General features: G+C 32.0%; 1 protein-coding gene and 1 long non-coding RNA gene across 7 annotated transcripts in view; both read right to left on the reverse strand.

Annotated features, from left to right (window-relative positions):
- Nrx-1 (neurexin 1) overlaps positions 1–27943 on the reverse strand; it is a 263851-nt gene that overhangs the window by 208617 nt on the left and 27291 nt on the right. The window lies entirely within an intron of this gene.
- LOC107068491 (uncharacterized) lies at positions 375–27664 on the reverse strand. Of its 2 annotated transcripts, XR_001476011.2 has the most exons (3): positions 26573–27664; positions 6592–6831; positions 375–6137 (listed from the first exon to the last, which is right to left on the reverse strand). It is a non-coding gene; the product is annotated as an uncharacterized LOC107068491 (long non-coding RNA). The 2 variants fall into 2 exon arrangements; XR_016176467.1 differs by lacking the exon at positions 26573–27664 and having other exon boundaries at positions 6592–10336.

Here is a 27943-nt window from a genome sequence, read left to right on the forward strand (position 1 = left end):
CGAACATGGTGATCGTTAGGTATTATTATAGCGACAAGAAAAATCGCTACTAGCTAGCGATATCTTATAACGAGATACATGGATATACATGATAGATCCGACACGTTATGGTGTACATTAAATCGATAAAATATTATTTTATCGTTACCCACCACCACCACCACCACCACCACCACCAGCACCACCATTGATCTATCGATCGAACTCTATACTAATTTTTTTCACCTTCTGTTCGCATTTACTGTAAATATTTTTATTTATCCGTAAACATCGATCAATACAAAAAAAAATGTATTGTTATTTGAAATAAAATAGAATAGTCGCAAAATTTTGAATAACTTCATGAATCGCAAAAATAATCATTGGCGTGTACGATGTTATTTTTTTTTTTGGTTTTCATTGGAATGGAAAACATTTTTTTTCAAGCTTGCACATTTTTTATAAATATAATAATCGTTAGATTGAGTGAATTTTATAAAAAAAATTTCGTTTAACGATGGATCGATATTGATGAAAATGAAATAGTACCATATTACTTAATTGTGAAAGATTTTGAATCGTTTAACGTGGATTAATAAAACATGAATGTCGATGTAAAATTAAACGGTTGATTTTTAAGACAAGAAACTGTGAATAAATATAAATGAGTTATAAAAGGAAGAATTGAGAGATTTCAAATGTGTTTTCTGGTTTTAATTAAAAATAAAAAATATAATTTATTCAATATTTTATGAAGAGAAAATTGAATTCGATATTAAACGATGTTAATTCGTTTGATTTGTTATTTATCTTATGTATATTTTTTGTTCAATCTCGTAAAATTTTATTGATAATATAATCATTGCAAAATAAAATGTAAAAAAGTTGATAATACCGAAGTAACGTTAATTCGGGCCTCCTTTACTAACATTTCCGGGTCACGAAGCTTTTCCACGGATGGTATCGTCATCTTGAACGATCTTTCGGGTGCCGGTCACGCGACTGTCACAGATACAATTCTTACTACTACTATTACTATTACTACTACTACTACTAGCAGTACTACTATCACTATTACATCAGATGGTAAATGTAGTGTGTCTATGTACTTTGAAAAACCATTCTACCTCTCGAGGACATCTTCCACGTTTATATCCAAGCGTAGTTTTACTCACAAATGTGTTTATATCTCTTCGTAGTTTACCTATGTAGATTTATGTTTCCAAGTATATAACTACTTCGACAATTATTTTCACATTTTAGTTAAAGTCGACGGTTTCTTCTTCGTAAATCGTAAGCCATCATTTACTGCAGCTTTTAACTCTTTAGTCGAATCTAACGGGTGACTACATTTAAATTGACAAGATATTTCAATATTTTCATTAATTTTAATAATAAAAAAATATGTTGTTTTTCTTATCATAAAATAATTATTAAGATTTTTTGTTTTTTTTTGATAATATTATATAAAAAGTAAAATTAAATAACTCATGCAATATACTTGGTAAGTACAAAGATACATAAATGAAATCGATTAAAAAGAAGAAAAAAAAATAACAATAAAAAGAATAAAGCACATAAGGTAAAATCTCAAAAAATAATCATCGAGGAACATTTTCCGAAGAAAAATCGTTCGAAGGATAAGCACCAACGAGGGTAAAAGTGTATAGGAGAAAAAAGTAAGGTACATGGATACACACACATATATATATTAAAAATCTATACGCGTAAGGGAAAGATTCGATTTCTCTGTTGCAACGCCGCAGGCAAGAAAAGTAACGAGAACGTAGTGTCAATATTTCGGATTCGTGATACCGTGAGCTTTACAATTTTTTCAAGAAGATCGATCGATACTCTGTGATTGAATTGTTTGCACATCTCGCGTTGAGAAATTTGACAAAAACGAAATATAAATAAAAAGACAAAAAAAAACAACAACAACAACAACTACATCGTTTGAACGAATTTGATAAAAAGAGAGTGAAAAAATGGGAGGGTTTGGGAAAGTTGTGCTGCTGACGTTTTTCATTTCAGAGAAGAAAATTCGTGAAAGATCATTCCTCCTTGTATTCGACGAATCTTCAAACAGCTTTGATAAAAAACTTTTCCTTTTGTTCTTCGAAGATCGTGGAAACAATTCTACACTCTTTATCTCCCTTTCTCTGTCTTTCTTTCTTTCTTTCTTTCTTTTTGGCATCTCTCTCTCTCGCACACTTTTATATTGTTAAACGTATTTCAGGTAATCTTCGGTCTGCATCTCGAACGAATTTCTTTTCTTCATCTTGTTTCTTTTCTCTCTCTCTCTCTCTTTCTCTTTCCCTTTCTCTTTTTCGTCTTCTTCGCAAATTAAAAGTTCTACTCTCCCCATCAAGTTGTGTATATATATATAGGATAAAACAGGAAACCAGTAAGTTTCTCTCTTTCTCTTTCTCTCTCTCCGATATCTTTTATTTCCAGCATCACTCTTCCAAAGAGATGTGTCTTCAATTATCTTGATTACATCTTCCTTCACGATTTCCTCCTTTAATTGAATAAAGAGATCAAATGAGTTTCGCGTATTCATCAATAGCATCGGTATCTTATTGATCTTCGATCCTAATCACTGGTAACAATGTTTTTTACAATATATTTACTAATTGTCAAGGACAACATAAAAAGACAAAGAAGAAGAAGAAAACTAAGAAATGGAAATAAAGTCGAGGAATTAAACGTAAATATAGAATCCAAGAAATCAGTAGTATAACCAAACCAGTAGTATAACCAAACCACAAATGAAACCATTTTAGTAGTTTAACACTAAATATACCAGACCAGTTATTTTGACTGGTCGGGCCATTTTAATTCAAAATTTCTACTTCATGTAACATTTGATTTCTGTAAATAATTAAGCGTATTGTTATTTAAAAATGTCTATAAATCCATTTATCTTTTAAAATTATTATTGTTAAACATTTTTTGTTATTTTTTAAAAGTAGAAATAGGTATACTGAAAATGGTGGTATATCTAGTGTTAAACAAAAGGCTATCGGAATAATTTTTAGTAGTTTATAATTAAAGACCGATAAAGCAACATTTAATAGTTAGAGTAAAAGGCAAGTGAGTTAAGTTTTAATGATGTAAAATAAAAGACAAGTAAGACTTATTTTAAGTATTTGAAATAAACAACCGATAAGACGATTTCTAGTAGTATAAATAAAAGACTAGTGAAACGAGATTACAAACGAAATAGTACTTCGCCATTTCCTATTCGATCTTCATCAACGAATCATTAACGTAAGGTAATACATCCTCGCATCGAGAATTGTCATGCTGCAAAACCACTTTATCGTGTCACTCGTTGTATTTCGGCTGTTTATCTTTATTGAAAGACATTGAAAGCATTAGCTTGGCTCAAACGTATTAATTGCGTTCGATAACGATCGTTTGTGATTGTTGACACAAGTCTTCATTAGGTAATGCCTCCAATTCTGCGTTTTCGAAAGCCTTCACTCTTACACCGCAATATCGGTCTTCGACGTGAAAATCACCGTTCTTGAAGCATTGAAACCACTCACGACACATTCTTTCCCTAATAGGGATCTCATTATAAGTATTTGAGAACATTCGATAAGTCTCAGCCACAAATTTCTACATCTTGAAGCAGAAAATTAAAGTATCTCGCAAATAACGAGAATTTGGCTCCTAAACTGACATTTATAATCAAGAATAGCTTTTAGTTGACAACATAAATTGATTAATGTTTCAATGGGATTCCCAAGCTTATTGTATGACGTTTATGAGCTATTTATTTCGACCACTACTAACAGCTAAAACACTTTATAGAAAAATGGGATTGTATAACTAATAATTAACAAATTATAAAGCCTAAAAAACAAATTGCTCTTACTCGGTTTTCACAAAAGGCCGATCTCTTCGATCACGAGTGTGGGAGGGTAGCAACACGAACTAAGCATTTCCCTTGTATAGATGACAGTAAGGACGATTAACCAATCCCTTCCCACTATTACCAAGTAATATGTAGCGAGAGTACTGACATAGCAGCACTTGATTGACCACAGGTACGGAAGGGCTACAGCACCACTGAACCCATTCCCTGTACAGGTGTTAACAAGTCGATCGACTGATCCCTCCGATTTTCACACTGTTACCAAGTAACAGTTTGTGGGAGTACCAATATACAAGTACTAGGATCGACCGTAAGTGTGAAGAGGCAAGCAACGTGATTACACCTTTCCCCCTATACGGGTGATTGATAAAACGTTTTGGTAAATGCGTAAATAATTAATCATTTAATGAATATACGAATGCCTAGAATAGCGTGTAAAAGAAATAATCACCAGGAATTAAAATCTGACGATAAAAGGAGACGTTGGTGAGAACTTGCTTCCCCCTATGGAATACCCTATAGTAGAAATTCCGACGAAATTCCCTACTTCAAATACTATTACATCCAGCGAATCGTCTTACGTCATCGATGACATTATTACGAATATTTACACATTCGTTCTTGTGGTAATAGAAGAAGTCACGGAACTCGAAATAATCCAGTTCCTGAAATTAACCGCTCCTAACTTATTTACTGTATACTAATATACAGATTGAGTACAAAAAAACTCATTATTTATTATTTGCCATCCTTTTACTGTTATTTAATCCTTGAAAAAGTTAACCTTCCCAGTCGTGATTAAACTTTGTGAATGTAGAATAGTTACAACAGGCTTATTGTTAGTAAAATTTTATAAAAAACTTCGTATTTCTTGGGACGTAACAAGGCATTTTATTTTCTCAATGTTATACAACGAATTCGTAATTCGTAAGTGGAAATGTCAGGAGAAAAGCTCGAAGCCAATTATACACTGCATCGTGTACCTTTCACCTCGCACGATAGCACACTCTGTTATTGGCGACCTTTCGAAATGCATGACTACTACACGATCGATACTACTCTTTCTATCTTTGTCTTTGTCTATACTTTCCCTCTCTTTTAATCAAATCGCGATTAATGCGACAAAAATAGCGATGGATACTCTATTACTGTGTTCAAAACTTTGTGCTGATTATATAAAGGGTCAAATATATTTAATATTATATTTTTATTTACATAAATATAATTTTTTTTTAATATACAATATTAATTTATACGTTTTATATTGCAAATGAATTAATTTAAATATTCAATATTTTATGATTTAATTTATAATATGAATAATCGTAATATAAAGTAAAAATACTTCGTAATATTTGAGATTCGCTTTAAAAGTGGACAAAGGGTACAAAATCAATGAAATATGTGTCCGATTTGACCATGTATCAAAGTTATCTCCACATTTGTGTTCAAATAATCTACGCCAATGTATCTTTATAAAATATACTAGAAATAACCATCATTAAAATAAATCCGTTAACAGTCCTTTTATACACGTGCTCGAAGTAGGATATTAAATAAAACTATTGTTATCAAATAAATTCAGAAATCACAATCAAATTACGCATATCAAATAGAAATTGATGAAATTCTTCTAATAAGAGAATCAAGCATTGAAAGTAAATGAAGAATAATCATTTTAAGTAGTTTATGTGGAGATGATAGAGATAAGCTATCACAGATTATTAAAACCCGGAAATGATTCTAACTTTGAAACATGGTCAAATAAAATACATGTTTGTATGAGCTTTTCTTTCCTGTTTTTATGGTTTCACGTATAACGAAATACCGTGTATATTTAAAGGTAGAAATTAATGAAAATAGTAATCACCAACAGCGTCTTAAATATTCCGGCTTATCTCTAGAAAGAAAAGCAAGGACTAAGAGAGGGTAACCTCGAAACAATTCTATTTGAGTGTGTTCCTCGGTTAAACGTGGTTCCTCGAAATCAAGGAGGTTGCGTTTCACCTTAACAACGTACTCTGCTTATCTCTGTTTTCCTCGCGGAAATAGCGTTGCCGGGTACGAAACATTTTCAGTGAAAGACATTCCATTCTCTTTCTGTCTCTTCCTTCTTCTTCTTTTTTTTCTTTCTTTCTTTCTTCTCTTATAAGAATACTATTTTCATTTTCTTCTTTTAAACCAGTTAAGGGTTAGAACGTCCGTCCTACATTTTACTAACATTACCAAGGACATTAATGCAAAGTGTGTACTCGACGTTGGTAGCTGCATTCTAAAAATAAAGAAATAACAAATTTTTCTTAATACCTACGTGTGAGTAAGAACCAGTCTCGCATTCAAACGTATACGATAAAAGTACAAAGGGAGTCAAAAAATAAAAAAAAATAAAAAGAGAGAAAGAGAAAAAGATATAATACTTAAGGTTATGCAAGATTGCGTAATAAAAACATGAAAAGAAGAAAAATTTATTAAAAAGTCCACGTGTGTGAGTAAGCACCAATCTCGTGTTAAAATGGATATGATAGAGGTATATACATATACAGGGAAAAAGATATACCTAAATTTAACCGAGCGTACTTAGTCTGAAGAACGTTCAGTGTGAAATAGTATAGTATACGAAAAAGAAAAAAGAAAAAACAAAGAGAAAAGGGGAGAAAGACAATAGAAACGATGAAAGTGGTTTCGCGCATAAAAGCAGTCGATAACACATAGAAGCTTTAGCTGACCTTTACTTTTGCCGCCCATCCACGATCATCGTCGACATGAAACTATCTCTCACTCTCTCACTCTTCTTTTTCTTTCTTACGTTTCACCCTGTGGAGGCCGCAAGCACTCTCCCTTGCACTGTACAGTAGATATTCCCAACATTTATGAAAACTGAATGTAGGTTAGAACTTTAGAATCGACCCACATTTTCGTCTAACCTTCGAACCCGCTACTTTCGTCCTTCTCTCTGAAAGTGTTACCTAAGAGAGAAAGAAAAAGAGAAGGAAAAAGAGAAAGAAAAAACAAAGAAAGGCTAAAAGTCAGTAGTGAAATATACGTTTATTCTACTATAACGTCTGTACATTTGATCGTTTCTACTACTTAAATATACGAACGAACGAACGAACAAACGAACGAACAAACGAACGAACGAATGTAGAATCAAAGAAACTTTCTCTTTTTTTGCTTTTTTTTTTTTTGTTTTACGTTTGCGTCTGAATTGTCGTCGATGTGTCGACTTTTCAATTTGTACGTACAAATCGTAAAAGGTTGTATGGAACAATGGGCCAGCTTTTACGAAGTAGGACAGTATTTCTGTAAATTCGTGGAACGGACCTACGTTGAATGTATGAATAGTACAGGTATATGTACGCACGTGTGTATGTTTATGTGTATGTATCATACGTTCAAAGGCTTTCCAAGGCTCCTGAAAGCTTTCAAAGGATATATACGAATGGTTACTAAATTTAAGACGAACTTACGACGCGTAATAAGAGCCTTCAGTGGGAAACCATTCGAATGTCCATTCAATATGTTCATCGAGATATGAAATATATACATGTTTGTGCATGTGTGTATATTTAAATGCATAGATAACAAATTCATTAATCATTAATCAATAAAGTTTATTATTTCAAAGATAAAGATATCAATATTTGTAGTTATGTATATTGTATTTTAGCTTTAATTACATCGACAAAAGAGCAAGTACTTTCGCACGTTCTGATTCGATCGAGCATCGTTCATTGCGATTATCCTACGAGAGATACGTGAATCGAATTAACCCTTGAAAATCTATTGTGTCCGTACCATAAGCATACTATTGAATACAACTACATCCTTATCCTCTGCTTTTGGGTTTTATCATATCTATTTCATTGGAACAGATTATTATTTTGTTCAACTTTTCTTTCAAAAATCAAATACCTGTGTATAATTTATATTCAATTACCAAATTTAGTGTCTAATAAATATAATTGTTCATGTGCATAAAATAATAGAGAAAAATACAATTATTATCATTTGAATATACTTTCGATTTCCCAACTCGTTCATTATCATTAAATTCAATTATTCAATTAGTAAATAATGTCATTGTGTCCTATATCGCTAGCACGAGAGGAACGTTGAACGTAACCACAAATACGGGCAAACCAAACCGCGAAGCCGAACTATGCCGATTGATTTACCTATCGATTACGTGCCATGCTAAATTGATTTTCATTCTATCAGAGAATATAATGATAAATATACACATACACATACAAAGATACCCAAGATACGTGTTAACGTTTTTCAATGATTTTTCTTCTACAGAGAACAAATCTTTGCAAAACGAAGCCCGATCTTCGCACCTTCTATTCTCTCTTTCATTCTCCTTTTATCATTTTTTATTCTTTTTTTTTTTCTTGTTGTTGTTACCTATTCTCTTTCTCTCTTTCTTTCATTTCAATCTTTCTTTCATTCACTCACTCACTCACTCACTCACTTGACAATGCACTCAAGTGCCGTCGATGTGCGGTGAGTGTGAACGAGGCGATTAACCCCGCATCGGTCCCCCTTATCAAGCGATTCACCCCTTTTACTTCCTATGTCGTACCACCATTCTCTTTTCTTTTGCACACGCACGCACCAGTGTACAGTCTTTATCAAAATACTCGGAGTGATATAAGGTCTTTATACTTCGTCAACACGATAATCAAAAAAAAATGTTAAAGAAATAAAACATGAAATGTTTACAAAATCACATCTCTTTAAAATGTAAAGCTCAATTTTCTCTACAAAACGAAACTAATAAAGCAGATCAAAGTAAACAACAATTTAAATTCGTATTTAATTACTCACTCTGTATATCAAAATGTCGTTAACTCCGATTGACATTCTCGAACGAGTGACGAATACTAGATATTGATGAAAACCTACTGTTACCAAACAAACAATAAATAATACGTCGATAAATGTCAAAAATGAATACACGAAAAGAACAAAATACAAACAAACAAACAAACAAACAAAAAATATCTTCCTCAAATAATAGAAAAAAAAAAAAAAAAAGAAAGAAACTAACAAAGTTGATGTAACATCGATAAAAAGAATAACTCGTGGAAACTGATAGTATAATCGTTATCGAAAAAAACATCTCGACAATCTCATAGTCCCGCACAGTTAGACACTCGATAGAAATGAAATACTTTTGATAGGAACTGTATATATAGATACGGGGATATACAGGCTCGTCGATAATCGACACGCGCGAGCATATGCTTTTTACTACTACTCAAGGGGAATGAGAAAGACAGAGAATTGATAAGAGAGAGAGAGAGAGAGAAGAGAGAGAGAGAAAAAATGAGAGAGGGTTGCGTACACCGAGACAGTCGCATTCAACCGTGTCGATTTCACGTTATCGATGCTGTGAACAACGCGATTTACCAACCAGGAATAATTTCCCCTTCATTTCAACTACCACCAGTTCAACCCCCTTTTTATTTATTGTTATTGTTGTTGTTATTTATCACGCGACAAGAGATTAAATTGAAGAGATTTCTAAATCCATGATCATTTTACAAGGCTTATCGTAGATATTTGAATTTCTCGTGTTCTTTCTTTCCCTTTCTCGTTCTCTTCTTTTCTTTTTTTCTTTTTTTCTTTCTCTCTGTGCATATTTTATTGGATAATCATTCTTTGTATATGTATATATGTAGATACATCCGTATGTATGTGTGTGTGTGTGGCTCCCCCTTTCTATTTATTAAATCGTATAGAATTTCTCTTGATTTCATTTCCATCTCGTTTAGTCTAATTTATCGAGAATGTATTCCGATAGAATAAATGAGAGATAGAATAGGATTGATAAATTAAGCGTTAATTAAAAGCTCCGAACGAGAATGATATATATATATTTATAGTAAAATTGATAAAAGAGCGTAAAGTATTTTAAAAGCCTAATAAATTAGGTTTTCCAACGTGAAAACTTTTATCCGTTATATCGGATCAGTTTTTTAGATTCCTTGAATTGTTCGTTTATTGGAGAGAGAAAGAGAGAGAGAGAAATTCTTTAAATTCCGATCGAAATACGTCAAAGTTGTTTAATATTAATGGACAAATATTTTAATTTCTTAATTATTAATGCATAAAGCTTAATCTATGTGCTTATAATTGTTCTCAAATTTGTACTCTTTGCATTTCTAATGCAAATACAATTTTATTTTCTTGTTATTCATAATTTGACAGAAAAATTTCGGTTACTTACAATTATTATATCATAATTATATGAAAATATTAGTTATAAAATTAAAGTTATAAGGATTTAAATAAATGAATGAGAAGAAAACAATGAAATTCGTTACGTTAAAAATACATGAAAATTAATTATACTTTATTTTATCCAGATTGAGGAAAAAATAAAGGGAATTTGTGATAAGTTACGCAATACGGGGATTAAGGTTGTTGCATTGAATAATTTAGACAAAATTATAAAAATCTCTTTGGCATGTGTAATATATAAAATATAAAAGAATTTTTTTATGAAAAGAGCCATACGAAAAAAATGCTCGTTCCTTGATTAAAAAAAAAAAAAAAAAAAAAAAAACAAAAAAAGAATTAATAGAAAATGTAGAACATTCTGGTAAATTTTTTCTTGTGGTAAATAAATCTACTTCTATTACTCGAAATGCTTTTTTTTTTTTTTTTTTTTAGAAATATATCTATTTCTCGAAATTCACGTTGTACTTTTGGTTGATAGTGTATGAAAATGAATTAAAATACGAAAGAAAATACATACTAGCTTACTACATATGTACATAGGTGCAAACATGCACATACGTATGTGTAGGTGTGCATCAATAACAGGTGGGTCGATCGCTTCTCATCGTCCTTTCGGCTGTACTTTGGCAAAAGTCCAAGCGCCTTTTACGCTGGATGTATTTCGCTGCCAAAAATGATTACACGCCGATTACAAGGGCGATCCCAGTTTCGTAGATACGAAGAAGAAGAAGAAGAAGAAGAAGAGGAAAAAGTCCAGAGCTGAAAGGATTGCTTGTCCGACTTCGTAACCGCGACGAAAGTTCTCTAACCTTCATCTTCTTTTTCTGTCCTCTTAAGTACTTGCATCTCGTAATTATACTCGAAATTCATTTCATTTATTATCTTTTTTTATAGAATAAGAAAGAAATTAAATTTCATTAATTGACATTTAATTTATCGCGAATGGTCAAACGATTTAAATTAATTTAACTTCTACATATATTTAATCTTATTATTATATAATGATAAATCATTTAGCAAATAATTTCAAGCTTTCGTATATACATATATTTTATTTTTATATGCAGTGGCACACGAATACACACATAACTTTATCGACGTTTTATTTCAAATCATGGCTATCTAAAAGTTAAATCTAACATTAATATAAAAATATTCTATCGTTCATAACTTAAATAAAATTTTCCGAATTCCAGAGTAGAGATGAGAGCAATTTAAGAAACAACTATGTATCTCGAATATTTCAAAAGTATAAAACGTGGCAATAAAATAGCAAAGCTCTTTCGTAACGTTTTCTCTTTGAGAAGGAAAGACAAGAAAAGTAGGTGGGTAGGCTAAGTTGGACTGGTGTGTTAGTAGTACTTCTGGTAGAGTAGGAGTGCAAGTAGGGGCAAGTAAGGGGGTGGTAAGTACTCGGAGATTTCTCGGGGCCGGCCAACATCCCCTTAGTAGGTTTTAAGGGCGACTCGGGCCAGCTCGAGCTATGTGGATCCTTATTCCCGGTATCTTCTTCTTTCGCTTTGTCTTCTTTTTTCTTTCTCTAACACACACTCGTTCTCTTTCTATCTTTCTTTTTATCCAGCTGTGGCAGCGGTTGGTTGGCGTACTCGAAACGTTGTTTGTACTACCTGTTAAGGGATAGAGTCGAGAAGGAAGCCAAGCCAACGGCGAATCGTGACACTACACCTAACGAGGACACAATCCGCGCTCGCGACCCTTTCATCTACCCTTTCGCCCTTTACTGCTCTGCCAATCCCGAGTCTCTGTGTCAAGAGCCTTGCTACTTTCCCGCATTCTAAATAACCCATTCACGAGAAGATACTCCTCATTTTCCTAAATCATCATCATCTACTTTCTTCGAAGAATTCTCCTCCTCCTCCTCCTCCTCCTCCTCCTCCTTCTCCTCCCTCTCGTCTAACACCCGCAAGCTCATTCAACTCATTTGACTAAATTATTTGTCTTTTATTTTCACATTTACTTTTTACACGGATAGACGACGATTAATGGGATTTTAATTCATTTTTACTTTCTTCCTTTTTTTTATTTTCTTAATTATCGTTAATGGCGTAACTTGTTCTCAGGTGTTTTTAACGGAGTGTTAAAAAAAAAAAAAAAATAAGAAACTATAATTTCTTATCTTTTTTTTGTTTTGTTTATTGTTCTTTTTTAAATAAATACAGAAATTTATTTGAAGTAAATTGTGTACAATTACTGTACCACATTGTCCGTTCTTATACAGAAAACGGTGAGAATCCGTTGGAATAATCGAATACGCGTGTATTCGTTCGGCAAACTCAATTCGTATACTTGAGATGGAAATCGAGTTCGTTGAACCGTTTGCGAGAAGTCCACCGTTTATAGTTAGCTCTAAATGATCGACCAACCAGCATAATCTTCGCGTTAAAGCCTTGGTTATGTTTCCTTCAGCGATCTTTCCCGATCGGTGGACCACCAAATTATCTTCCGCCAGATTTGCCAAACTCTGAACGGTAAACTTCGAGTTCTCGTACACCCACTAGGATGACGATCTTCCTACGTCGTTACGTGCCTCGTTTGAGCTTCGTAAAGCTGATCGTAAATACCAACGAGCTATCTAAATTCCTTCCCTAACAATCGATGTATAATAAAATATGTATTCAATGTTTTATGAAACGATAGAGTAAAACTTAAGTCAACAAAACGTGTGATAAGGTATTTCAAATATGTTTCAAGTTAAAATATATGTGACAGTTTATATAACTAAAAAAAAATTACGTGATTTTACACTAAAAAAATAGACAGTTCTCGTAGGTGCAACCCCTTAATTCTTCAAGACTGTTCGTTAAAGGACCAATAAAATAATCACAAGAGTATTCGTAGTCACCCCTAATTATTAATTGTAAATAATTAATATTGTAATAACTCGTAATGAAAAGTTTCAATTATTTTTCTACACAGAAAAATATTTTTTATTCATAAGACTTTTAAATCGATTTACATTTTATTGAGAAATGAACATTTAGTAAAATAAAATTTAAACAAATCAAACATCATTTGTTCAAAATTGACAGTGAAAAGGGTGAATGAATGCAAATACTCTTACAACTCGCAATGTAAGAAATGAAATTAACGGAAGACTGTGTTTGATTCGAGCTTGTTCGAATCGAGCTGTCTAAAACAAAGGAAAAAAGAGTGAAAAGAGAAATAAAATAAAATAAAAAAAAAAATAAAAAATGTCGAGGTTTCGAGATAACGTCGATTTCGTAAAGGATGACAGCTTTCGCTATCGTGGAGGACAAGGAAGAAGAAGAAGAGAGGGTGAGAGTAAAACTGGATGGTTAGAAGGGAAAAGAAATTAAACGAAGAAGAAGAAGAAAAAAAGAAAGAAAGCGATAGTGCAGAGGGTTGTTTAATTCGACGTAGAAAAGACGAGAGTAAAGGATAGGGGATGGGTTGAGACGAGAAGAAGTATCAAATGGATGAAGGAAAAGTAGACGCAACGAACGAACGAACGAACGAACGAATGAACGAACGAATGAACGGATGGAAAGGTGGATGGAAGGGCGGATGGAAGGGCGGATGGAAGGGCGGATAGACGAACAGACGGACAGACAGCTAAATTGCTATTTCGCGAAACGAAAGGGCGACAGCGTTAGTTCTCTCGAGTCCTGTAGAAAATGAACCGAATTATATATATATATATATATACATGAGTTCTGTGTAATATACTTTTGCACTAGCTAAGATTAAGATTATAAGATAATATAAACTCTAACTTGTAGTTTCTGCGTACCGAAATACAAGTATACATAAATACACATACACACACTTCCCTAAGGATATGCATTTATAAGTATACACATACACTACAAAAAGATATAAATATACATATGTACGCAATAAAAAAAAAGAAGAGACACGCGCATACACATATAAACATATGCACATACAAAAAATAGAAAGATGAATTCATACAGGTACACGCTGAGAGGCATACATACACATATGCGCATGCACAAATACAAAGAAAAGAGACATACAAAGCTCGGTGAAATATTCAATTTTTCAACAAAGGTAAAAGAAACTAGACGTGGATTCGGCCAGAATTTATTCGCTTTCGAATATGGTTGATATTAGTATTGGTAGGTACAAGGAAAAGAGGACGATAAAAATGACAAAGAGAAATAAAGAGAGACAGAGAAAGAAAGAAAGAAAGAAAGAGTGGGAAGGGGAGGAGGGAGGGAGGGAAGGACACACAAGAGGACACGAAAAGGGCCGGCTTGTGCCAACTTCCGTGATTCTCTATCTTTCCGCCCACCAAAACTTATTCCATAAAGATTCTTGTCGAAACTTTCATATTGCCAAATAAAAAGTCAAAAGATAGAGAAAGCAGGATGCGCGAGAGCTGTCGCTAATATAGCCGAATAGCTTTGATCTATCATTCTCTCTCTTTCGTTCCTCTGACCCTTCGAATCGTTATTGATAGTCCGCTTGACGATATCGATATTGGATTTCATCCTACGATCGATACTCGAATCAACTGTAACCATCGTTGATACTACTATTCTTTGACGTTCTTTCTTCTCTTTCTCTTTCTCTCTCTCTCTCTCTTTTTGTTTGATTTTCTTTCTTCCCCTTTTTCATTTTTCATTCTAGGTAATTACATTCCTTTATCTTATCATAAAGGTATTTCTTGAAAAAGAAACGATCTATTCTCATCGAAGAATATTTTTCTCACTTTCTTCCATATGTGTGTCTTATCTTCACTCTTTAACTTTTTCTAACGAAAATCGATTCGTATAAATGATATCTCGAGTAATGCATTTATAATACCGATCAAAAATTGACGTATGCATTAACTAAAACTATTTATTTCTTATTATAACAGAGATAAAGAATCTATCAAAAGACAAGAGTAATTCATCAGCTTATGAAAAAGCTAATAATTAAAAACACAAATAAAGCTAAACGCTTAAAGTATTGTCATGTGACACAATAAATAGCACTAATTAATGCGTAAGGCTTATTACATGTAATTTAATAAATAAGATGAATTTTCATACCAGTTGTGTTCTGATAAAATACGTGGAAGAATAAAGGAAGGTGCATTAACAAAATGTAACCTGTAGTGTTTATACGCATACAGCATGTAATGTATAATGCAATGTATCCAAAACTTTCAGATGCTGTAGTGTAACTATGTAAATATGAATAGTATTTCTCTTCTTCTTGGTGATATATTTTCCAGGAGTATAAAACACCTAATACGGGATTATTATCTGGAAACACGACCTCTCGAAAATATAACTTTACATTGTCGCAATGATGTTCTATATCAGGAAAGAAAGTTAACGAATAATTCGTAAATGATATTACACAAATGTACTGTAAAGTACTACTTTGACTTTACATCGACATTTCTTATCGTACTTTTCGTCCTCGATACGAAGAACGAATTTCAAATTTCCCTGCTAACGTTCCACCTTCTCTATTTTCTCTCTCTCTCTCTCTTTCTCTCACTTTCTAGCTTTCTAGCTTTCTAGTTTTCTATATATAGCTTTCCTTCTTTCTTTCTCGTCACAAAGTCCGCAATAAGTTGAAAGCACTACTATGGTCGAACTACGATCTTGGAATTCCACGCACGTACAGCCGATTGGAACTTCGTTTTTCAATACCTTTGAGACCTGCCGCAAAAGTGGTTACGCCTGTACTTTCTCTCTCTCTCTCTCTCTCTCGAATAATAGCAGAAGCAAAAGCAAAAGCAGAAGCAACGCTGAACTATACGCGTCCTAGCTCTAGCTAAGAATTTTATTGGAACGCAAGGAAAAATCTTTTTTTTTTTTAAGTATCCTCCTCTCTTCAACGTAAGGTATTCGTATTATTTGATACGTTTCTGTCGAATTCGTATCTTTAATCCTTTTCTTTTAACCTTTGTATTTAACCTTTTCCAAAAGAATTTCATTTTTTTTTTTAAATATTTCAATAAAATACATCATCTTGTAAAATCATTAGAAAAATGAATAACTCTTTTAATATTTTATTTTTACTCTTAAATTTATGATTCGATTTCAAGCATTTAAACAATTTTATTTCATTTTTTTGTCAAATTTCTATCAAATAATTTTTATAAGATAGGTATAATAATTTTCTATAAATTTATTTCATTTTAAAATCATATTAACGTAAGTTCGTAAATGTTTGCTAAAAAAAAAAAAAAAGATATATAATAAAAAAATGTAGAAATTATTGGTTTTTCATTTTAAATTTTAAAATATACAGAGAGACATATAATTTAGCATGTGATAAAAATGAGTAGATCGTGAATTATTTTCATTTTAATTTCGCGATTATTATTACTATTATTATATTATATTATATTATATTATAATATATAAAAATAGTCGAAAAATCGTCGAAGTGTGCAAGAAAATGTAGATAAAAATTAGTAGAAATAACATCGTGATTGCTTGTACCGTTCGAAGGGTGACGTTCAGATTGACGTTCGTGTCAAGAGGGTTGCGAGGGAAAAGAGGTGACTCGAAGCAATTATTTTCGTGCTCCAAATACTATTCCCAATTACGTCCTCGACTCCAGAAGCGTATCGGAGTATTCGTCGATCCCCAAAATTTTCACCCACCTCGTACACTCACTCGTTCTTCACTCCTCGAGCGTGATTTCGATAAATAAACAGCTTCCCGATTAATTTCATCAACGTTTAACGGACGAATCCTTTTTATCTGTTGGAAAAATGAAACACGAAAAAGGATACGTTCGAGCATTTTTTTAAATATTTTCTCCGATTAATAAAATTTTATCTCTTGCATATAAATTCAAACGAGAATAGTAAGAGAGGTGGGGGTGGAAACAATTTATCTTCGATTATAATGGAGATTTTTGTACGTTATTATCGAACAAAAGAAACAAGTAAATATATCTATGTGTGTATGTGTGTATACGTGTTTACACCTGCATGGTGGTACAAGGTATTGTTCGAAAAATAAATGTATATATTATATAATCTATATATGTACTTGAATATATATATATATATACGAAAATTCTATATACTATTTGTGTGAGATAACATTAGCGTGAAAAATGAAGCATTTTAATAGGTAATACGCATTACTTTGCGTCTCATTATCTCGTGTGATAAATTCAAGCACACGAATTTTACCTCGACTTAAATTTACCGATAATGTCATATCTGCATATGCTACAAACTATTTATATACATATAAATAGGGTTAACATTCTACTTGTTTCCAAAATTACATGTAAAAATTATTGATTATAAAAAATGACAATGTTTCTATCAATATTTACAATAAATCGAACAAAATAATCCTCATCAGGATCAATCAGATATATTGTGCTTACTAAAGAAAATATAGGAAACAAGAAAAAAAAAAAAAAAAGAAAAAAAAATCAAACGAACAAAGAAAGATTGAATGATATAAAGCGAATCGTATATCTCCATTTAAATTGATAAAACGCGTAACGTTGAAGAAATACGATTTAAAAGAAAAACGATTTCGTGAGGATTTTAAGTGATCGGAAAGCGTAGAAAGTCGAACTAAGCCGAGCTAAGTAAGACTCAGCGAAGCTTCGCTCGTCTCAAGACAAGAGAAGGAAGAACAAGACGAAGAAATGGGGAACGTAGCATCGACGATAGAGTCAAAAGAAAAAGAAACAGAAAGAGAGAATGTATGTTTGTTTGTGTATATGTATGTGTGTGTGTGAGAAAGAGAGAGAGAAAAAAGATTCACTTCGGTTAGCGTAGAGGGAGTTTCCTTTTTCTTGGGGAGAGCTTAAAACACAACCCCATTACCGGTAATCAGATGGACTCGATCCTTTGGGAATAGAAGCTTAGGCTCGAGCCAAAGCTCTATGAACGTATCAGGATATACTGACACGGTACGTGACCGTAATTGAAAGTTTTTGGAATTTCAAGAAGTTTCTCTTTTAGTAAGTAGTAACTTACCATCATCATAATCATCTTTCCAGTCGTTACTGTTGTTGTTTATGTTATTGTTTCTCGCTCTCATGCTATTCGATTTTATCCAAATAAACTCTTGTTCAAAATAAATCTATGTTTTAAAATACATACAAATATATTCAACATCATTTACATAATATGTGACTCTTATATAATAAATATACATATACTATTTTTAATAAATTATTTAATCAGAAAATTCATCGAAATGTTTTCGTTTATATTGATAGACGAGAGATTTCAATACAAAATCCAAATTCAATAGACCGAATTTTCGAATAAGAATTTCACGAAAAAAAAAAGAAATCTAAACATCCATGTAAAAAAAGAGAAACAGATGATCAAAATCTAAATATCATAATTTAAAGGTTGAATTTCGATTGAAAACTGAGTATTACCGAAAAATGTTTAACGATATGGATTATTGGAATGTTGTTTTTTTTTTCTTTTGATAAGCAATTACTATTAAACGAAAGTTATCGTTTTTCATGAAAATTAAACTAATATTTATTTATCTATTTATTTATTTATCTTTGTATCTATACGTATAGGATGAAAACGAAATATTCAGGATTTGAAGAGGAAAAGGATTGAACGATATCATTGGATCTCGATCATTTATATAATTTCCGATGAAAACGAGGCTATTAAAATGTTGCGGGCCGCTACGTTGAATAATTTTCCTGGTATTACTACGATGAATACCAGATATTCGTGATTCTACTTCATACACCTAATTATCGGATCGCGTTCAATTAACATTATTTTCAAATGTGTCGTTCCTTTCTTCCTTCGTTCCTTTTTTTCCTCTTCTTTATTTCTCTCTCTCTCTATTTTTCTCTTTCAACTCGCATTACGTGTCATCATTACGTGTCCATAAAATTTTCCGAATTATCCTTGCGTTATTACTCTAATTATGCTATGCGTGTCGTATATAATAAACATATTTGATATTAAACCATCCACATATATTGTAAATCATTTTAACAAACAAATTCGATGCATTCGCTTTTCTCCAAATTTTCCAAATATATAATTAAATGATTTTAAATAAATATAAGATTATTTCTTTAATAAAAGTAAATTTCGAAATGAAAATTAATAAACAAAATTTGTATAAAATATTTCTTTTAAATTAAAAAAAAAAAAAAATCATAGAAATTATGACACAATACTTTTCTCCCTCAAATTTATCATCATATTCTGTAAGTAAAAATAAGAACAACTAAATGTTATACGAGTATTGGCTTTTAAAGGTTTTTTTTTCTTTTTCTTTTTTTTTTTTTTTTTTTTTTTATTAACACCAGATGTACAATTGAAAACGATCGTAAAATAAATTCTTCGCGCGTATTGGAAATACGAATCTCAGTCATCTAGGGAATTTCGAGGGGATAATTTTCACGCCTCCCAATTCTTCATGCCATCGCTACGCACGCACACCATAAAATATAAATAAATAACTATTCTACACACATAATAGAATCGAAACGCGATTATTTCAAAATGCAGAAACTCGATAAAAGATCATTGTCCTCCCTAGTCATCGTAGTTTTTGATCTCAACATTGTTGTTATTCTATTATTGTTACTATATCCGTACTCAAAAGATGGCTTTAAATGCTGTCAGATTTATCGAACGTGCGCGTGAAACTAAAACCATAATGCTACGAGACACTAATATATCAATACACATACAAACATACATAAATACATACATTTACCCATACATATTTATTCATACAAACATCCATACATACATACGTATATTATGCATCCAAACATACATAAATACATAAACATATTTATACATATAAACAAACACATCTGCATATATACATGCATGCATATGTATATATAGAAATATATATATATATAATATGTTTGTGTGTGTGGATGAGTAGCACGATCCACGTTGTTCGGTAGATTGGTCAACGACACGCTGGAATGGAACACATCAAAGGAAACTTTTTACCACGATCTAATTAACGTCGACTTTGCAACGTATCGATAGTCCACTGACCGTAGAATGGAAATTGTTTCACTCACCTCTACCTAATCGTTTTCCTCCTACACCTAAAACACACCGCTTCGCTAGCAATGGATGAATGGAAAATTGTCAACGTGTTAAAGCTTCGACTCGTGAAAGACAATAATAGAACACAGTGCCGATAACCTTTCAATTTTTCACATAATTTTCTCTTATATCATTTCATTTACATCATTAGATTATTATTCTTATTTGACGGTATTCAATGATTTTCGTTTATGAAAATGCAATGCCTCATACTCTTCTCCCCCATATGTTTTATGTTTCTTCATTTAAATTGATTTAAATTGCTTGATACTTCCTGCATTTGATATACCAAAAAAAAAAAAAAAAAAGAAAGTAAACAAAAAATATAATAAAAGTTTAATTATATAATTGTAGATATTTTGATTAATTTTGATAAGGTTTCAATTATGAGATTTATTTATTATGCAAATCAATAAAATATAACAATTTTATTAGAAATTATTATTATTTCTAATTTATTATTATATAATATATTATTATTTCTACATTATATAATACTATTATATAGTATTAATATTATTAGAATTAATATTATAATACAATTTGTTGTTGTTTCATTTATTAAAAATACAATTCTTACATTTTCATATTTCATTTTTTTAACATACGATCATTTAAAGTGTTCGTGTTTGTTAAAAAAAAATATTGACACGAGTGAAAATAATATAAACAATTTTCTACAATTAATTTAATCATAAATATGACGAAATGAATACTAAATAATAACAATATTAACTAGATAGTGATAATTGGTATCATAATTAGGATATATATATAATTGAAGGAATTTACATTAGAGTAAACACGTGAAGGTAATAATAAGAGAAGTAAATAAGTATGAACAATATTGGAAGCTTGGTAGACTGTAGGAAATGAGAAATAAATAAAGCAAGAGCGGACTTAAGTTACAAACTCAAAATGGAAAGTTCCATGAGCAAGCTGTTAACAAGCTGGTATGAAACTTAATGGAAATCCTTCTTAGGGATGGTAAGGAAACGAAGGAAATTTGAAAAGGATTAGGTTGGTCGAAGAATGAAACGGAACGTAGTCTCTTTCACGTACGTGGAATAAAAAAAAAAAGATTAAAGAGAAAGAGAAAGAGAGAGAGAGAGAAAAAAAGGAAGAAAAAAAAAACTCATCTGTTTTTTTTTCACTCGTTTCAACGAAAGAGTTAAAGAATATCATTTAGGGAAATCGTCGGACTATAGTAGAGCATAGAACCAAAATGAAAGAAGGTATTTACTAATGAAGGGGCAGGATTAAATGAAAAAAAAAAAAAAAAATGAAGGAAGAAGAAGAAGAAGAATAAGGAGGATAAAAAAGAAAAGTAGAAAAGGAACAGGGATGAGAGTAAGGCGCAACTTTATTACGTTTTGAATGGAAAGTTTTTATGAAACCATTAGCGATAAAGCACGAAAGCTTTGGGTGAATACTCGAAAGATCGAGGAAAGGGATATGCCTACAAGTAAAATATTATTTTTCTTAGAATTTCAGTAATATGCGTAATAATTGAACCTTGTACAAATTGAAGATTAATTAAGAACTAAATTTACATGTGTTGTTAAAAAAAAAATAAAAAGAATGAAAAGGGAAGTAAAAATTGTTAAAAAAAAAAAATGCATGAACTTCGATAGGATCAACGTGATTGGTCAATTGGATTAACGTAAGTAAAGGGTGAAAGAGAATAAAGAATAAGACGAAGATAAAGAAATAGAAGAAGAAAGGACCAAAGTAAAAGAGAACGAAAAAAAAAAAGAAACAAAAGTATCAAAGTAACAATAGAAAAGGAACGGATCTTTTCGCGAACGTGGCTTCCCTTTATATACCAATAGCAACGTCTTTTTTACTCTCAGTATTCTTAGCTTGGAATCTGTACTAGTAGCATTGTCCAGATTGTAGGTAGTCAGTGTCGGAAGAGAAAGAAACACTAAGAAAAGACATTTTTTCAAAGAGAGTTGTTATCTTGTGTTCTCTCTCTCTCTGCAAAACGTTGTCCGAGAATGTACATTTCATATATAACAAAACTAAAAGAAAAATAAATGCAAAGAAAGAAAGAAAGAGAAAGAGAAAGCTAATAGACTATGTTATATAAAGAAAATTCCCTAACCTAATCAAGTTATTTGACTTTCAGGGTTCGTCAAGCAATTTTTTTGCCATATAAATCATGCGACACGACTTCAGGTCGCCATACTGCATAGGTCTGTCTAGTGAATCTAATACTAAAAATAGAAAGGAAAGTGATGTTAAAACAATGATAACACACCAAGCCCTTTTAAACAACGCTCGTATTACGACGTTAAAAAATGTTAATCTGATTACTGAATCATCTGTGTAGGGATTGAAATATGACACACTATTAGTTTAAATTGTGCATTTAAATAAAAGTTGAGGTTAACTGCAAAATATGATTTCCATTTTTTTATTTCTGATTTGAAGGTGTCTCCTATTTCTAGTCTCCAGCAATTCACGAACTCAAAGCTGCTATCCAATAATAAAAGGCGAGATTGAGATTGCTCGAGTGGTGGAGGTAAGATCGAGGTAAGGGGTCATCTAAAGAAGGTAACAAAGACGCTAGGAAGATAGCGTGATATTGGTGGCAATGGTGATGGTGGTGGAAGTGGTGTTGGTCGATCGAATACGTCGAAAAGGCGAATAACCTAAAAGAGAAAAGAGAATTCATACAGAAAGTAGAGTGAAAGATGTAAAAGAGAGAGAGAGAGAAAGATAGAAAGTGGTATTTCTTGCCAGATATGAGTCACTGACCCGTGCATAAATGAACGTTATGAATCCTACAGGCGGAATATTCATCCCCTTGGTGCCCTCTACCCTTTGGCTCGTTCGATTGGAATCGAAAGCATCGACGCTGCGGTGCCATATAGAGAAAATCAAGGATGTAGGAGAGGATGAAGGAGACCAAGGAAAGAGAGAAAAAGAGAGAGAAGAGGGAAAATTGGGGTGAGTTGGCTGCGTGGCTGAAATGGCCTCATCCTGACTGAATGAGAGAGAAAGAGAGAAAGAGAGAGAGAGAGAGAGAGAGAAATAGAAAAAAAGAAATCATAGACAGTGCGAGAGAAAGAAGAAACCTTTTCTATCTTGGCATAAGATCGAGAGGAAATCTTTGGGATCGTGAAAAAGAGAGAGAAGATTTTCCAACGTTTCATAGGGAAAGAAAAGCCAAAGATGTTGAAAGAGAGGGCGGTAGAGGGATAGAATCGTAGACACCCTTCTTTCTACCAACGTCGATGAAAATCGCGCACAATTTACTCCAGCATAATCATAGCTGCCACGCTTCTACGGAATAATGGATAACGTCTTGGAACATTTTCTTGTTGCCATACCACTAGCACTCGCTTATCCATTCCTTCAAGAATGACCCTTTTTCAATCGTTTTATTTTTTTTTTTTTTTTTTTTTTAATTCAATTATTAACTATGGAACTTTAATCGTAATCAAATGTTTCTTTTTCATTTCAACTCAAGATTCTTCAATAATTTTCTAAACATAGACTCGAAGTTAAGAGAATGAAACCATCATGAAAATTAGACCTTATTTTTCATAGTTCCAAGATAATAGTATTCTCCATCCTTTTTTTCATTGCAGTAACCTCTCACTCGTTTAAATTTTATATATGATAAATAAAGGAATAAAAATTAACGTTTGACAAATTTTCAAAAATAATTCTCAATAAAATTCATCCAATTGTAGGAATAAATCAAATCAAATCAAATCAAATAAATAAAAGCAAATATCCAAAAATTCGTCAAAGATCTTGAACAAACAAGCAATAAATTTGAATCATAAAAAGTTAAGTATACAAATTTTATAATAAAATGTAAAACAAAAAATAAAAAAAATTGATACGATGAAAATTAAAAAAAAAAAAACTGTCCAAAATTTGTCACAAATTGATGTCCCCCTGTTCTTTTGTTCCTATCAAATAGCACGTAGTAAATGTTCCAGAGAACCTTTTTTTATTATATCTAAATACCTAAACGTAAACCAGTAAAAAAAAAAAGGTGATCTCGTTAACAATAAATTCCTTCTCACTTTGCCCTTATCGATGAAGTAAAAGATAAGAAACTTTAGAAGATATTAAAAGAAACACTTGAAGTCAAGTTTTTGAGGGGATGAAGGGAGGGAAGAGGGATTTAAAAGAAGGATTCCTAGAAAGATACAGAGTACCAGCCAATAAAGACAAAGCATAAAACCCAAGATATGTAAGGGAAAACGTTACTCTGTAAATTTGAGAAGAATGATCCTTTGTATAACAAAGACTGGAAAGAAGGAAAAGAAGGAAGGATTGTAGTAGGATCCCTTCTTTGAAGAATCGCTTTGGAAGATTTAAAGAGATATGAGTGGAAACTACAAAAAGAGTGATGAAGGTGGTAGGTGGGTGGTCGGTGGTAAACGTGTAGAGAGAGAGAGAGAGAGAGATAGAAAGAAGGGGACAGAAGAAGTGGGACAGGAGATTCTAGTAAAAGAAATCAGGACGTCCGTTCGTCCCCTTCGCTCGGACAAGACTGCGAAAATATTTGAAGTTGCGACGGTGAAGGAAAAATAAGGAGATTCCTTTGATAGGAATGCACGAGAAAGAACAAAAAAAAAAAAGGATAAGAAAAAAAAATCTTGTTGAAAGAAATTGTTCTACACTAGGACAACGTGAAATAAATGAAAATTACTTTGGCTGAGTAGTTTTATTATTGGATGAGTAAAAATTGGACATATCTATGAATCAATAATCATTTTTATTATATGTTTGAGAAAATTATGAATAAAAGACCAAGTAAGGTTGTCGAAAAAAATATTTAAAAATAATATTTTATAATTTTCATAAATACTAATAAATATATGTTTGATTTATCTTTGATATGATCTATCTTTTAGAATTCGAAGAATTTCGTTAGTAAAAATAAACAAAAAGAAAAGATAGAAAGAGAGAGAGAGAGAGAAATGAAGAAATCGAAGGAGTATTTTAAATGGAAAGCCAAGCAGTTGAATTCTCGTGACAATAAAATCTATCGTTCTTCGATGAAAGCAAGCCAAATCAATAGATTTTCTATCTCAATTGTGAAATATGATTTCTGCAAAGAGAAAAAGTAAAAGAGAAAAATAAGAAATGTCTATGTGTATGTCTGTTATTTCACACCTTGTACAAAAATACAAATGTAAAGGGCTTATGTGTAAGACAATGATTTGCGTACTATTAATCACGATAAGACAATGTTAAATATGATCGTCGACAGTCAGAAGCCAATCTGACATTGAAACGAGCGAATCTCTGTCTTTGTCTCTGCAAACATTTTCTTCTCTCTTATTCCAATTCCTTAAAGTTCTCCATCCGATTCGATGTTCCGATAACACTGGATTATACCAGGAAATTATGCAGTCTTTCTGATAAGATCCATCCTACGAAATTTCAACGTTCGTAGAAGTGCAGGACCTAACCACTCTATCTCTACATCTTCTTCCTTCCTTCCTTCCTTCCTTCATTCCTTTAGCCTTCTCGCTCTCTCTTTCTTTTTCTCTATCTCTCTTATACGTTCATCTATCTACCTGACTTTCTCGCCAAATGGCAACACGAATCTTTATGCAAATATCCGAATCTCCGCATAATACTAGTCATAAGCCTCTCCGCGCTTGTCTTGTGCCGCTTCACGGAAGATGGTGTCTACACTTTGTGCTCACTTTGCGATATTGCGTGTAACTTACAAGCACTCGACTTCCGTTGAACATTACTCCTTTCGAAGCACCACCATTACGACGATCTTCAAACGATCCTAACGAACCGTAAAAAAAAACCCCACGCTTTCGACTACTAATAAAAGTAGAAAAATAATAATGACATTACTTTTTTCTATTATAATTTCAAAATTAAACTGATACTTAGCCATTTTGATTTTTTTTTATGCTCAAGAAAATTGTTCGAACCAATCATGCAGATTTTGAACGAATATTCAAAACCAACAATGTTTTAATTATTTACATATAATCTTTAAATTGTCACAAACATTTTTGAAGTAACCTAATACGGTGTAGCATGATTAACATTGAATAATGTTATCCTTGTTTTTATGCTTACGAACACCAATGCAAATAGAAAAGAGCATATATTCATATACATATATATATAAAACGCATCGGTTTCACGATCGAAAGCTAACCGTTTTCTGCCGCCTTCGGGCATTTACCTTAATGAACGTCGTACGCCTTTATCGTTCGCCATTTGTCAGATCGTACTTTCAACCGAGAATTCAGCGTGCGCCGGCGGTTCTATCCATTCAGCTGAACCAACTATCCCGCACCCTAGCAATTTATTTTCATTTTCCCTTCGCGAACTCTTCTACACCTATATCGACACACCTACGTCGCAAGAACATACACACTACACTAAAACAAACGTAGACTCACCCAAACGTACACGGAGCACACAGACGATGCACACTTTTCGTGCTGAACGATTTCTCCAACGAAAGAAAAAGAAGAATGAAGGAAGGAAGGAAGGAAGAAAAAAAATTGGAAAAAACAAATTTGTAATCCCGCGACCACGATCCTCTTTGAATGATCGATTAAGATTAGGTAGCAACTATCTGAAATCCTTTCGATTCTCGTTTTTCAGTTTCTTTTTTTTCTCTATCTTTCTTTTTGTTTTCATTTCGAATGCTGTAATATCTTTCCTAACGTAAATAACATTTTGAAACTACTCTTTCCGACTGACATAATCCGATAAAAAGTGTACTTTAACCAATGGATATAAATAAATGTATATTTATATTTAGGTTTTATCTTGACTTGATATTTCTATTTGTAAAAGTAAGACGTTTTATCAGATTAACTGAAAGATTATTGATTATATAGCTTAACAGAAATTGGATGACTTAGATGGAAAAGCATTTTCCAATAACAAATACTGTCTAATTATAATTCAAAAATTAATAATCAACTTTTAGGAGAAGTACTTGACTTGAACTACTTAAAAAATCGAATTCACGGACCGGAAAACTTTTACGACAAATTTTTCATACACGGACAACAAATTTTGCACAGAGGATGATCATTCGCGAATGAGACCCATTGCCGTTACATTCTATCCAGTACACTCCTAATTTACATTCGTAAACAACGAACGGTTTCAAGGTACAATACCTATACATACGCAAATAGATTCATCGTACAGTTAGTTAATTACAATCGCGCGTGTATTCGCGAACTAGCGAAGTCGAGAAGACGTTTCGTTACTCACCTCTTTTACCTATCGTCGTATTGGGTTATCGAGATTTTGTTAATTGGATTGAAGTAATTTAATTACGTAAGAAAGGTGCCGAAGAATACCTACAAATTCAAATTCCTTATATACTTATTAAATAATATTGCTGTTTTTCTTGTAACCCTTTATAGTAAAAAATGTATTTTCTCATTTATAAATATATATCAGAAAGAAAACGATTATAATTGGTGTTCATTTCAAACGCGTAATTATGCGATTTATGAAAATATATAAACTTCAATCTAACGTAATAATTGTAATAATATATAATCTCAATTTGTTTTTTTTTTCCTAATCTTTCATTTAAAAAAAAACGAAATATTTTTTGTATTTATAAATATAAAATTATTTTTAAAAAATTATCTATTGTTTATTCAGTATACAAATTTAAGTAATATATTTAAATATATGAATAGAAGTCTGTATGAATACATACAAATTCAAATTCTTTACCTACTTATTTAAAGATATCGATTTTTTCTTACAACCCTTCATTTAAAAAAAAAAAATAATCA

This window comes from Polistes dominula, unplaced genomic scaffold (genome assembly GCF_049000335.1).
Source record: "Polistes dominula isolate Pdom_NZ unplaced genomic scaffold, Pdom_raw_medaka contig_28, whole genome shotgun sequence".
In the NCBI taxonomy this organism is placed as follows: domain Eukaryota; kingdom Metazoa; phylum Arthropoda; class Insecta; order Hymenoptera; family Vespidae; genus Polistes; species Polistes dominula.